Source organism: Tupaia chinensis, unplaced genomic scaffold, assembly GCF_000334495.1.
Source record: "Tupaia chinensis unplaced genomic scaffold, TupChi_1.0 Scaffold141517_1, whole genome shotgun sequence".
In the NCBI taxonomy this organism is placed as follows: Eukaryota; Metazoa; Chordata; class Mammalia; order Scandentia; family Tupaiidae; genus Tupaia; species Tupaia belangeri.
The window spans coordinates 59866-74196 of record NW_006201378.1 but is presented as its reverse complement, the minus strand read 5'-3'; the positions used below and the strand labels follow the sequence as shown (position 1 = coordinate 74196).

The 14331-nt window shown below is 37.3% G+C and overlaps 1 protein-coding gene across 1 annotated transcript in view; it reads right to left on the bottom strand.

Moving 5' to 3' along the window:
- CSMD1 (CUB and Sushi multiple domains 1) overlaps positions 1-14331 on the bottom strand; it is a gene marked incomplete at its 5' end in the record, with an annotated part of 442872 nt that overhangs the window by 369351 nt on the left and 59190 nt on the right. The gene's annotated exons all lie outside the window — the stretch shown is intronic.

Genomic DNA, 14331 nt, shown 5'->3' with positions numbered 1-14331 from the left:
CAATGTTACTTTTACACCATCTGCTGGTCCCACTCTACCCTATTTATAAGATCTGTTTTATTCCAAAGAGTTACATGTTTTCATCTGTCCTTCCTTCCCTCTGGTCAGCTTGCTGGGTTCTCCAGTAAGCCTTGATGCCTTCTCTGCACTGCAGGGTTTGCTGCCTTCACCTCCTGTCCCTGACACAACCCAGGATCTCCAAGAAAAAGGAGCTATTCATGGGTATGGGATCACCAGAGCACTCTGTGGGATCTTTACAGCCAGTGCTCAGTCCACCTCATCATCAAGAATCATCCCCCTTTGCAAAACTTCCCCCAAACTCCAAGCACTCCAATTCCATGGGAAACTAAAAAGTTGTTTCTGCCCACCAAAACCAGAGGCCTTTGAATTACCACCCAGTAGATTCCTCATGGCACAGAGTTTTGAGGTTCTGGAGCAACTCCATGCACAGCAGCATTTCCAGAAATGAATCATTATAATGACTTCATCAAACTATGCTCTTAAACTCAGAGAAATAGATGACAGAAATGAAGATTTAGCTTCTACCGTACTGAGAGCTGTATATTGCTTTTATGGGAGGCAATATTTTAAGGCCATCTGTGAAGACAGCCTTACAGTAACATATTTCTCTTCATACCATGATGCAAATTTTGATGACTTTTCAATGTAGAACTGGCACCTGATGAGTCCACACGCTCTGTTTACTTTTAGTTCTACCTAAGTTTAGAATTTTTTGTGTTCTCAAAAGAAAAAAAAATTAAAGTTGAATGAATGATTTTTATGCAGTCTGCCCATCGCACTTCCATTTTGAGATGCTTTCCACTGAGGAAAATAGATCCTTAAATTCACAATATAATTTTAGTCCACTGACTTCTAAATAATCTAGAGAGGGTTTTGCAACTTTGAGGAGAGAAAAAGACTATGTGTTTAATAATTTACACTGAGTTGCAAAGAAAAGTTTCCTTCTATCAAGTCTCCTTCCATAAAGTGTCAGTTATTACCAGTACAATAATCCTAATCTATTGAAGAACTACAAAAAACTTCCATCTAAGATGCCCAAGAGGCCAGAGTATTAAAAAAAAATGTGGAAAAGAAAGGGATATTTTAAATTGCCACAAGAGGAGATAGGAATTCAGGGAATGGATTTCAATACACATGGTCTTTGGAATCCTGCCCATATTTGACCTGTGTGCTATGCTTGCATGGCCCAAGGCACATGAGGAGACGGTCAACTGTGAAACTATTACATCATGCATGACATAACTCATAGATGTCATAGAATTTCAGTGTCCTTTATAAAGACCTTTCCTATTATTTAGTGCTCACTTCCCTTTTGTTTCAACTTGTGGTTTTACTTGGTTTTGGAGTTTATAACAGACAGGTTTGAACAATGCTTCAGTGACAGTTCTGCCCAGGAATGAGGACAGCAGCCACCAAGGGATGGGACAACTCTATAGTTAGGAGGAGATGATTTTTATTCACCACACTTGGAGTAGAGCTCTACAAGTAATAAGCAATATTTTAAACTATCGGATTGTTGGAAAAGTCATCATGTATTTCTCTATGCTTTTCTCTGCAAAACTGCATCATGATTTTTCTGACAACCCAATATTTCACTGTCTTAAATTCAGGCAAGGTGTCCTGAGCATCAAATGCCAATGGAATGTAAAATTGGAAATATTTATTTAAAAAATATGGGTACAAAAAACAGAAACTAAAAGTGTCTGACATCTATTTCTCTTATCAATACCATTGGAGCAGAATTGTGTGTAAATTAAAAATCAATCTGAAGAATTTCCACCTCACATGCTAAGAGGACCATGGAGGTTCTGTCAATTAAGGCTGAGACTGTGTATGACAGAGGGCCAGGGGACTGTGAGACCTGACTGGTGAGTGCCATTCCCAAGAAGCAGCCTGGGACTGCTGACCCGCTCAGGTTCATGGTGCTATGATGCAGCTTCTCATTTTTCTTTTCTTTTCCTTTCTTAATTTTAAGAGAGATTTTTGCTATAGTGTACATGTGGTCGCTGGAGAGACAGAGACAGAAAGTAGAAATCACCCCCCCCAGGGGGGATGGCCATGTAAAATTCCTTCTCCTCCATTCTCCTCTTGGGATATAGGCACATAAGTACATGTGTCCAGAATGAGTTTTAAGTCACCAGAACTGTGACTTGAACCGTGGTCCACTACGTGGGAGTCTAGTGATGTAACCATTAAGTCATCTGCTGGTCCCAGCTTCTCATTTTTTTAAAGGATACTAGAAATCTGGATCTTTGAAAATTTATGAAAATGTCTGATGAATTATTAGATATTATTAGCATGGAGATATTTTCAGTTCTGGGTTAGATTGTTAAAACTAAATATAAATAACATTAAAAGAATGAGCTTTCTTATTAATTCTTTAAAGCTGCATAAATGCCTGGCATCATTTAATTTTGTCAACTGGTGGTCAAGTCTTTCTTCAGATTCAGAATGGAGAAATCCTGGCATATTTTCCACATAATGCTTTAAACTAAGCTTTGAAATACAAACATTTATCTGTCAGGGATGATGAAACCCTGAACAAAATAGTGGTCAAGATTACTATCCATCTTACCAATAAATTATTTTCTGGATTTACTTGTTTATTTTCTGGAATATAAGTTAGTACAGAAATTATGGAGAATGATATGGAGGTTCCTCAGAAACTTACAAATAACCCAGTACTTCACTCTTAAGTATCTATCCACAGGATAGGAAAACCCTTAGCTGGGAAAACACTGCTACATTCATGTTTACTGCAGTATTATTTACACTTGCTAGGACATAGAATCAACCAAAATGTCCAAAACTTGAACAGTGGGTTGAAAAAAATGTGGCATATATACTCTCTGGAATACTACTCAGCCATTAAAAACAAAACAAAACAAAACAAAACAAACAAACAAACAAAAAATAAAATCCCCTGGGAAATCTACCCAGCCAATAAAAAAAAAACAAAAAAAAACAAAACAAACAAACAAACAAAAAAAAAAAACAATGAGACCTTTATATTTGATACAAAATGGACAAACATGGAAGACTTAATGCTAAATGAAGCAAGCCAGAATATGAAAGACAGACTTTGTACATATCCCCACTCAATAAATACAGCATGTAGGCACTATATAGCAGACACTGAAAGATTGGAAGGTATAGTGGCAGGGAGGGCAGTGTAGATCATAGAAACAGTAAGGAAGTGGTATTAGGGTATGGGTAATAGTAGCAGGGAGGGAGGGGAACTGGGAAACAAACAAAAAAAAACACAACACATTTAATGGACACTAAAATGAAAAGTTACTTGTTGATGATAGTGCACATAGATATGCACTATATTGACACTGGAAAAAAAAAGATTGTACACTGTAAAGATGTATAGTGATTAAATGTAAATAATAAATCTATATTAAAAATGAAAAACATTTTAAAAAGAAAGGCCTAGAGAGAGCTTCCTAGAAAATCAAAGGTCCTACTGTGTGCTGCACATGTTATGGACCAACTTAATTGCCCATTGGGGAACATGATGCTGTCTCCAACATTTACACTGGGCACCTTTGCAGCTCAGAGTTCAAGCACCTGTCCAGTTCTCAGAGCCAGCTAGACTCTGACGTAGAACTTCAGACAGTGTGACGTCTGGACCCTTAGTTTGTCTGCACTTATTAGGAATGCAGCCCTCGTCTGTTGCTTTGCTACCCACAAATTACATGAGATTCATTTCCACTGTGCTTTATTTGCAGTGTGTTTAAAGAATAAAATATAATCAGACTTCTAAAAATTTCAGCACTGCCTTTAAATATTGATAAAAATAACTTGCACTGATATATAATAGCAGTAATAGGAAATGACAAAATAAAATTCTGTGATGTTGATTTTGCACTATTTCAGGGAAGATTTCTTTATGTTTTATTTTTCCAAATCTCAAGTTTTCAAGGGAATATGCTTCTATCTATAAAGCCATTATTTCAAAAACCAGGTATCTCCATGTTAATGGGAATGTAAAAGACTTTTGAATTATCAGTCTTAAGGGTGCTGAAGAATAATAACTTGAGAAATGGAGACGGTATATTTTCTGTCTTGAAACCACTAGCCTGCAAGAACTCAGTGTAAAGATTACTGTTTCTGTATTTTCTTTATGCTGTGGAAACTTTAGAAAGGATTAAATCACAGTATTTGTGTCAAAACATAACTGAGAGTTACAACTGATGCGTGTATCTAACAATTCCTTTCCTTCTGCTTTCTAGTGGTTTCTTCTTAAGTCGTACACACAACAATGATGATACAAACCACACATTCTAGTCAAAACAAGCTTCAAACATCAAACAGATAAAAATTACTTATCCATATCTTTTGCAATAATTACTGGTCTTCACATTTTTTATGAAATCCTACTTCTCTTCTAAGTCTTAATCAAATATTAACAGTATAAGTGACGTTTTAGCTTTCATATATTTGGACTGGTTCTTAACTTTCCAAAAACACACTTGTATATAAAAGAGAACCTGCTCCAGACTAATCTATTTTATACATCCATGTTGAACAAAGAAGACCACAGTGAGGTATGTTTCTTCAGCTTCTATGGAAGCTTCTCTTGAGGAAGTAACTTTATGCTCAGGTAAGCATTGAAAACATAATTGAAGAAGAAGAATACTTGTCATTTATGAATCTATGATAACTTTTCTCATGAACAATTGAAAAAAACTTCAAATGCTTATAGAAACCTACTATCTCTTAACCTTACCTAAGACATTCTCATTTAGATAATGCATTTTTATTGCTGGCCAAAAAAAAATGTCTTTAGCAATCCACAAAAGGTTGTCATGTGTGAAAATATAGACAGTGGCAGCACACATTCAGTGAAAAAGTTAACTATATTGAAAAACTTAAATAGTCTTTTATATTAACTCTATTTATTTTTTTATTTAATTTAATTTATTTTAATTTGACCAGAGAGAGACAGAGTGAGAGAAAGAGAGAGAAAGTGAGAAAGCAAGGTGCCAAGTTCAGGACTTGAACTGCGGTTGGCCTTATGGGAGTCCAGCACCTTTAGTCACCACGCCACCTGCCAGCTCCAACTCTATTTACTTGTATTCATTAGGGGAAATAAAAGGAGTTTAAGAAGGGATCGTTACTTAAACTGATTTTTATGGTTTACATAAGAAGTCCAGTAACAATACATTTATTGACATGTTTGATTGATCTATTTCTTAAAACATAACTGTTATTATTCAAGAATGCTATTCCGGGGCCAACAAATAGTGCAACAGTTACATTGCTCAATCCCCATGTAGTCAACTGCAGTTCAAGTCCCAGACTGATGGCTTAAACTCATGCCAGGTGAATATGTGTGTGTGTCCAAGATCTCAAGAGAACAAAGGAGAAGGGATTGCAGCATGGCCATCCGTCTGAGGGGAATGGGGGTAATTTCTTGCTTTCTTGCTTTCTGTCTCTCTGTCTGTCTCTGTCTTTCCAGTGAGCAAAAATCATTCTTAAAAAAAAAAAATAAAAGAATGCATGCAATTCTTTGGCCAGTGGGTGGTATGTTGGTTAAGGCAATTGCATCCCACAAGACCAACTGTGTGGTTGTCCTGGACCCCACAGTCTGACAAATATGATGGGTACATATGCACAAATTCAAAATGCTGAAAGGAGAGAAAAGTGGAAAAGAAGTGATTGTGGTATAACCGTCCCCCATGTGAAGTACCTTCTTACTTTCTCTCTGTCTGTCTCTCTCTAGCAAGCACACACACCCTCTGGAAAATGAAAAAATGAAATTCTCAGTGGTGTGTGTGTGTGTATTTTAATTTGCCAGAGGGTACATGCACTCACTAGAAAAAGACAGAGAGAAGGAAAGTGAGAAAGCACCTCTTGCATGGGGGATGGTCAGACAGCAATCTCATCCCCATTCCTCTCCTCTTTCAGGATTTTGAGCACACATACACACAGGCCTGACATGTTTTTTTAAGCTGCCATGTCTGGGACTTAAACTTCCCAGTCGGCCGCCTTTACTACACCACAGGCTGGCCTGTTTATTTTTAAACTACTAGAGTACATAATGTTGTTCTTCTTTTCTTTTCTTTTCTTTACTTTTTTTTTTTTTGAACTACAACTTCTATTAGTTTTAAATAAATTTTTGTCAGCTACTTTTTAAAATTTAATTAATTTCCCCAAATGTTAAGTTTCCATGCTGGTTATTTTGTGACTGTGTAAGCAGCCCTTATGGAAAAATACTCCAAATTCTCCAAAATTTGCATTAGCAAACAGGAGTGAGTGCTGATGAAATCTAAACAGAAATGTCAACTCCTGAGCTCCATAATGAAACATCAACATCCTAAGAATGTCCAGAAGGAAAATCAAATAAATTAACAATTTTTCTGCAACCAACTTGTTTTTATTGTTTAGTATTTCCCCCCTACAGGGTATATGTGCTCATCAAAGAGAGATTAAGAGCGAGAAAAAGTGTGTAGCCACGTCACAACCCTTTTTCCTTCATTTTTTTCTTCCCGTCAGAATTTCGGGCATGCATGCCCACGTGATCAGTTTATTTCTCTAGCTACCAGGGCCAGGTTCAAATCATGGTTGGCCAGCTGGAATCCAGCTCTCTTAACTACTGTACTATGGGGCTGGCACTATGTCTTATTAAAAATATTTAATTTAGAGCCAGCAGGTGGTGTGGTGGTTAAGAGCGCTGGACTCCTACATGATCAACTATGGTTTGAGTCCAAACTCAGCATCTTACTTTCTTTCTCTCTCTCTCTCTCACTCACTCTATTCTTCTCTGGTCAATTAAAATGAGTAAATAAATAAAGTTAAATAAAATAATTCTTTAAATTTTTTAAAATTCAAATAAATCACTAAAAGTTATATATCAAGATACTCATAGATAAAAGTTTCTGCAGTCAATCTTGAAATATTTAAAAATTATAAAAACATATTATGTACATCCAAAGAGAATTTTCAGTATTGGATACTCTCCAATCTTGTGCAGAAATAGCAGTAATCCAAATAGTTAATATAGTTCTGATAAATCTGGATAAAATGAATTATTCATCTTCTCCCAGATTTTTAACACTACACTTATTTTCCATGTTGAGAATATTTAAAATCAAGAGAGTTGAAAGTTGGAACAAGACCGAGATCAGGCATCCATAGAGAAGAGGAAAAACAAATGGATGGAAGTAATTTCACTCTAAATTAGTCTTTAAATATAATCAATTGGAAAATGTCGCAATTTATACCAAAAGGGGCCAGACAGTGCCAAGGTGGTAAAATTTGACCTTTTGTCATGGGAACTCAAATGGCAAGACTGTTGGTTCCTGTCCAGAGACCACCATGGGTATGCTGGGGCTGCAGTTACCCATGGTCTAGGCTGGTTGAGGCTGGGGGTGGACTGTAGCATCAAGACCCTGTCAGGGTTGCTATATCACTGTCTGTACCTCCCTTCCTCATGGAGAAAATAAATAAACTTAAAAAAAATAAAAATATAAAAAAAAATTATACGAAGTGGTATGAACTTGTGATTATGGTATTTCAAAACATATTTAGTATCAGTTCTGAGCTAGGAACTTTATTGGATACTGTGCAAAGAGTTCAAAGTAACATATCCTGCCTTCCACTGTCTAATTAATAAGAATTTGTTAAATAATATGGTACAGTTGAGGTTCATGTAGTGGTTGAAACAGGCAAACCACGGTTGACTACGTGGGAGTCCAGTGACATAGCCACTATGCTAACTGCTGGTTCCCAAAGAGGTGATATTTTAGGGACTGGAAGTGGTGTGGTGGTTAAGGCACTGGACTCTCACATGGCTGACCCTGGTTCGAGTCCTGTACCTGGTGGCTTGCTTTATTGCTTTCCCTTTCTCTCTTACTATCTCTCTCTGGACAAATTAAAAAATAATAAACACATAGAATTCAATAAATAATTTTTTTAAAAAAAATAGGTATATTTTAGCTGGTCTAGATGGATGACTAGGCATTCTGGAATTCCTTAGAGCAGAGAAGAACACTTCAGATAGAAAAGTCTTTATAGGGACAGGCCTGTCCATAGTGATTAAGCACTATGTATTGGGAGTCTCATCGTATATGTTCAATCATGGTTTGAACCCTTGCCCCAGTAGTTCGAAAAACATGCCAGGCACATATCCATACATAACTCAAATCCTGATGGAATAGAGAAACAGAGGAAAAAGGATTGCAGCATGACTATGCACAGCTGGGGGTTCGATCTCTTTCTCTCTCTATTACAAGTGCATGCACATGTGCCATATGGGAATAAAAGGAAAGTATTTACAAAAGCATAAGAATTGGAAGAACATGATATACGCTGGGAGGAAAGAACGAATTGCAATCCAATTTGTATATGCTGAAGCTCTGTTCTAAGGACAGGGTGACTGTGAATGGAGATCGAAGAGAAGACTGGAAAAGTATGGGAGAGATTGAAGGGGACTTTCTGACATCGCCAAGGAGCACTTCTGTACTTGAGGGAAAAAAAAAGAAAAGAATTTCCATAGGAAAGTAGCAAAAGTATTTTTGTATTTCAGAGAGATTATCAGTAGCAACAGAGAGTATGGAATAGAATGAGGAGAAAAAAGAAAAATAAAACATGAACACTACAGAGACTTCGTTAGTGCTGGAAGGGAGGTGGCACCAGTGGGATGCGGCATTGTGGATGGGGTAAGATTACGTGCATGCATGAAGCACGTGAGCTTATGGCTGTGAAACTGTGAAAACAGACCTTGAAAGATGAGTGCAGACAGAAGACACCATAGAGGAGAGAGAGAGCCTCGGGTGAGGACCAGAGATGAAAGAAACAACCATGCTTGTGTGAGAGGTGCAACAGAGAGGAGTTTGAAACACCAGCACCAGGGACTTCAGCACATTACTACCAATTCATCGGAGATCTTCTGTATTAGTGCAAGAAAGCATGAAAAGCCTCTACTGATAACGTATTCTGTAAACTGATCTAGAAATAAGCATGTTTCGAACATTCTGGGAGGCATACAACAAGAAAATCTCTATCCTCATGGAGTCCAGTAGGGAAATAAGACAGAATGGAACACAGCAATAAATAGTAATCACAATCCTAGCAAGAGAAATATGTGAAATACAAATTGACATTAACACACTCAAAGCAAAAGCACACTTATGTCTTCTGTTATTCTTGATAAACTAGAGTTTCTTTTGGCTTGTTTTTTTCTTTCTCTTCTACTTATGTATGGATTATGCTGTACTCTTCCCTTTTTATACAGGGAGAAAGGTAAATGTGAAAGGATGTTCAGACATATATATATATATATTTTTTAATAGGAACTTTTGTAATATTTTGCCAATACCACGTTTTGTATCATAAAATCAGCCTACAGTTATAAGGTTAATATTAACATTTGCCTGGTATGAAATATGTTCATATCATACGTTTCTTTTATATATTTTAAGTAAAACTGCTATTCTAACTACAAATGTTATCTGTTACTACAATTTTTCTAAAATGTATTCTTAATGATTATCTCTGCCTGTTGATCGATCTTGTAGATTATACGCAGTACTTTAGACTAATAATACTTCATTTTTATTGACACAATACATTTGAGCATGATTTCTTAATGGTCTATTTTTTGTGGCCTAATACATTAACATTAAAAGAGAGAGCTAGCTATTAAAAAGTATATATAATCTCTCTAGTCCTCTAAAGAATACGTATCAGGAATATATTACTCTCTGATCTATAACTTTGAATTATTAATTAAATCACTTAATTAACGTATATTTATGAAGTACCTACTCAGCTTCAGATATTTTGCTAAATACTGAACATACAAAATTAATTAATGTCAGTTGCTGCCCACCAGGAGCTCACAATCTGTACAGGATAAAAAAAGAACATCCAACAGGTATCAGTAGTACTGTATATTGGAGGGACATTCGTCCCTTCATCTAAAACATTCTTACTAAGCCCTTAATATATGTCGTATCTTTCCCTCGATACCATATCGGATCGTGAAGTATGAACACAGGCTCGCTTTTCATGATTCAACATCAAGCCCTGTCAGGTGGTGGTCAGTGGAGTTCACCAGCTGGAGTCTGATGGCTACTTCCGCCTGTCTGGGAAAGTAGGAGAGGAGTACAGGGCAGCCCATGTACAGGCAGCCACGCACTGTGCAATATGGCTGCTTCTAAATGAGCCACCTGGACTTTCCATGGGTTGTGTGGCTGACGGTGAAACCACACAGTCCTATGCTGGATGCTGGACGCTTCTGCCAGTTTTATGAATAAAAAAAGCCTACAAACATACATGCACATGTACATTTACACAAATGGATAGCCAGAAGTACAAACAAAATGAATCCCACGAAGCGTGTGTACAGTGTATTACAGAGAATACAGTTTGATTATCTTCACAAAGTACCGCAGAACAAACTAGTGGTTTATAATCTGTCTTAAGTAACTTCCTCTCTGAATAGATCCATCCTTTTGTTTTTATATAGGAATACTGTATCTAAAATAATTTATTTTAAACTCTGAAACTCAAACAGTAATTGCTTAACACATCTTGACTATTTGGACTATTCCAAACATCTGATTGGTGTTAATTCTTTAGAATGCAGCCATAGGAATTTACCTTCCTGAAGAAACTTATGGCCAAATATGGATGAAATTCTTTGTAATTCACACTTAAAATAACATTATAGAATTTGATATCAAAATAGTATAGAAATTAAACTAAACTGAAGATAGAATGTGATAATTCGCAAAATTAAATACCAATATAAATAAAAGCCATGTATAGATTTAGTTTAGAAGTTAAGAACAATTCTATAATGTATCCCAAATATTGTACTGAAATATACTGAAAGTATATTGTAATATAATTTCATATTTTTAAACACCAATGCAGACTTTTAACAATGATTGTTTCTAATGTGAGCACTTCTGAGAAACTGCATTATATATTACTTTAAAAGGTAGAAAAATTGTCAAAAAAATTTTATTGCCATATTGCTTAAGGAAAATTAAATCCATTAAATGTAAATGGTGAGTAAAATAGAAAGAGGAAAATTAGAAACACTTCAAATGAGTTATTTGTAAAATAATCATTTATTAACAGTAGAGATTTTTAGCATGTAATTTCTGTTGCCTAAAATTAATGATGCTTAAATTCATATGTATTTGCCTTTAGGTAGAAATATCCAAATTGACATCTCATTTAAAAAATGGTTTATTTTATATTGATAAATACAAATTGTTTTGTTGTTTCTTAATTTTCACACATAAATTTAAGGATCTACTGTTTCCAGGAATGAAATAAACAGACTAGACCCTGACGGTGATTGTGAACGTGAAGAGGCTGGTGACTGGCATTTATAGAACACACACTATGTATCATGAACATACCAGGCAGGAGCTTCCTCCTGGCCAACAGAAACCACCTGAATGCCTTTTCCTGAACATAATCTTACAAAATGTTAACTTTACAAGATCCTAAGCAAGACAGATGGAAGGGTTTTGTCAGAGCCAAAATAAACAGCCCAGAGAAGTCTAAGCTCCTTTGAGAAACACACAGATCCAGCAGTTTAATAAACATCAAGTGTCCAGACCTTAGTATAAGGAGTCAAAGCCAAATCGAGAAACCCAAAGGCAGAAGGCAGTGAGGCAGTGAGCTGAATACACAATAAGACCTTTTGAGATGATTCCCCAGGCGGACTAAGTTTCCTTAGAAATGGCCTCTTCCCGATTCTCAGACTTCAGTGGAGCTTCCCCCCAACCAGTAGAAATCACCTGAACTGTCCTTTAATCATACTGGTAACAGTAAAATGAGCTCTGTAAGACACATTCTGAAAGACTACACCCACATACTACTACAATGTATTGGCTAGAGAAATCCATTTGATTTGGCCAAAAACATAATGAATATGACTAAGTTCCCCCATTGGGAACTTCATTCTCTTTTACTGAAATAAATTTTTATATTCCAGAAAAGTTTTCAACACTGTATCAAGAAATGTAAGAAACATATCTATGTCAAATTTACCCATGCAAATGTACCCAAATTTACCCATTCTGTCACTAAGCCTCAAGAGATTATTCTTAGTACAACTAGTGGCCAGAGTCTTGATTCTCTGATACTGCTCTTCTCTCTAGTTTTTGTTTCTATTCCTTGCCCCCAACAAAGCCTAGAAGAAAGGCTAAGCCCATAATGGACAATATCTAAAGAACCTAAGTAGAATCAGTAGAATAGCTGACAAATAAAATGATAAACAGTGAGAAAGAGAGTGAAAATAGTGCTAGAGAGAGGGAACCAGCAGTTAGCGTAGTGGCTATGTCGCTGGACTCCCACGTAGTCGACCGTGGTTCATGTCCTGGACCCGGTGGCTTAAAACTCACGCCGGGCGCGTGTGCGTGCGTGCCCAAGATCCCAGGAGGAGAATGGAGGAGAAGGGATTGTGGCGTGACCATCACCCCTGGGGGGTGATTTCTCGCTTTCTGTCTCTATGTCTCTCTCTGTCTGTCTGGCGAGCGCACGCGCCCTATAGTGAAAAAAAAAAAAACTCTCAAAATTAGTGCTAGAGAGAGAGAGAACGAAAATGTCCCCACTAGGGCCAGCCAGTGGCATAGTGGTTAAGGCACTGAATTCCCACATGGCTGACTATAGTTTGAGTCCCAGACCCAGGAGCTTGAAATCTATGCCAGGTACATGTGCATGTGCACCCAAAATCTCAAGAGGAGAATAGTGTAGACAGGGCTGTGGTGTGGCCATCCTCTCAGGGAAGTGATTTCTCACTTTCTCTCTCTCTGTCTCTTCTATCTCTGTGTGTCTCTAGCAAGTGCATGCACTAAAGTCTCTCTTAAATATATATATATATATCCACACTAGATGCCAGAGGGCCTTTGTACACTAGAATGATTGTAAGAGAGAAGGGGGATAAGGAGAAATGGGGGCATAAGTGAGTTCTTCCTCAATAATGTACTAGAATAAGTCTTTGCATTCTCTTCCCATTGGCTTGTCCCTCTTCAGTTACCCAAGAGTTAATGTGAATGATAATGCTTATTTCTTCCTTTGCCCATATTGTAGGGATTTTTATACGAAAAAGTAAAGGATTTATGAAAACAATTTCAGCTCGTCGTAAGTAAGCTCTGTATAAATATAAGGGATTATCAACAATACTTGAATTTACTGCTGCTGTTATAATTCATGTGTTGTTACTTTTATTATTTTACCACTAATAAATACGCAGAAATTGCCCTACCATGTGCACAAATGCACCACCTCAAGCAATGCAGTCAGGTCGTCAATTCTGAGAACCGACAGCAACGACTAGAGCACTGGGGGCGTAGCACAGCATTAGGAAGTGAGAATACCTTTCCTTGTCCTCAATATCTCATTTTTTGAAATAATTTCTGCAGAGTGACTGCCATCCATCAGCCAAATGGTGACTCGTAAGTGCCAGTCCGTCCTCACCCAGCTTGCTTCTGGGATGTTAAAACTATAAGTCACCTGACTTAAGAACTGCTGAGCAATCTCGCACTGCTGCGCTGAGAACTAATGCCTGGTTGCTGTGGACTCTGACACACACAGCATGAGGGGTCTGTATGTTAAGCCTCATAAAATGCTGTCACAAAACCCAAATGCAAAGCAAAACAAACTATGTAATACAAAACATTTCATAAACAAAATCCATACATTCAATCTTTCCCCCAAATTGCCACTGTTTTTATATCTCCCAAGGCAAAAAAAGCACAACTCTCGATATCTTGAAATAACCATTGCCTCCTTTTCATCGAAGTCATACAAGATCTCTCTTTCACTTGCTCTCAAATGGATCTTCTTTTTCCTTCTTCACTGTCACTTGCTTAGCTCAAAATCTCCCCACCTCACACAGAAATCACTGCTACTTCCTACTATATATAGATGTCCTGCAGGGAGAGGGCATAGTGATGGTGCTCTGTGAGGCAGACCAGTGGGAAGGTTACCAGTTCACACCCAGAGACCTCCCTGAGTACACATAGCACACTGGTCTGTGATCCAGGCTGGCGGAGGTTAGGGATGGATTGCATTGTTGGAATGCTGTTGGGGGTGCTATGTCTCTCTCTCTCTCTGTCTCCCACTCATGGAATAAGTAAATAAACTTCAACTAAAAATTTTAAGTTAATGCCATGGGATGTGGGAGATGTCACCAATAAGCCTAAAGCAAATTCTCTAGTTCCAGTCTTCTAATGACCCCATCTTTCTCCAGCATCTCTATTTCTAGGTTTGTTATCTTATTGTGTGGTAGAATTATCACTGTTCATGTCATGCCTGTCCTTTAAGATTTTTTCA